Consider the following 379-nt stretch of genomic DNA (forward strand, 5'->3'; position numbering starts at 1 on the left):
GGGGGCCAGCACTGATGCTTGGGACAGGTTGGCAAGGTGCTGTTTGGGAGCAACTGCGCTTCAAAGCCGGGGCTGGATAAGCCCTGGCGGACGAAAAGGCATCGACCGCAGGACAGCCGGTACCGAGGGGGTGCGTACCCTGGCCAGGATCTAACGTGGGCGGCTGCACTCAGCTCCCTCACTCCCCCTCCAATCTCAGCTAGATGCTTTTTTAAAAAAATTCTGTGCTGAAGTGGTTTTTAGAAGGAATTGTCAACCATTTGCCACACACCACCCCGGAGCCAGCCACATTTCAATGCCGGGGGTGGCTGCCCCTGCTCTTGGAGAAAGCAGCAAGTGCGGGTAAAGCATGTGCCCTCCTGCTGCCATGCACGCAGTG

Source organism: Buceros rhinoceros, unplaced genomic scaffold (assembly GCF_000710305.1).
Source record: "Buceros rhinoceros silvestris isolate BGI_N320 unplaced genomic scaffold, ASM71030v1 scaffold9867, whole genome shotgun sequence".
Taxonomy (NCBI): Eukaryota; Metazoa; Chordata; class Aves; order Bucerotiformes; family Bucerotidae; genus Buceros; species Buceros rhinoceros.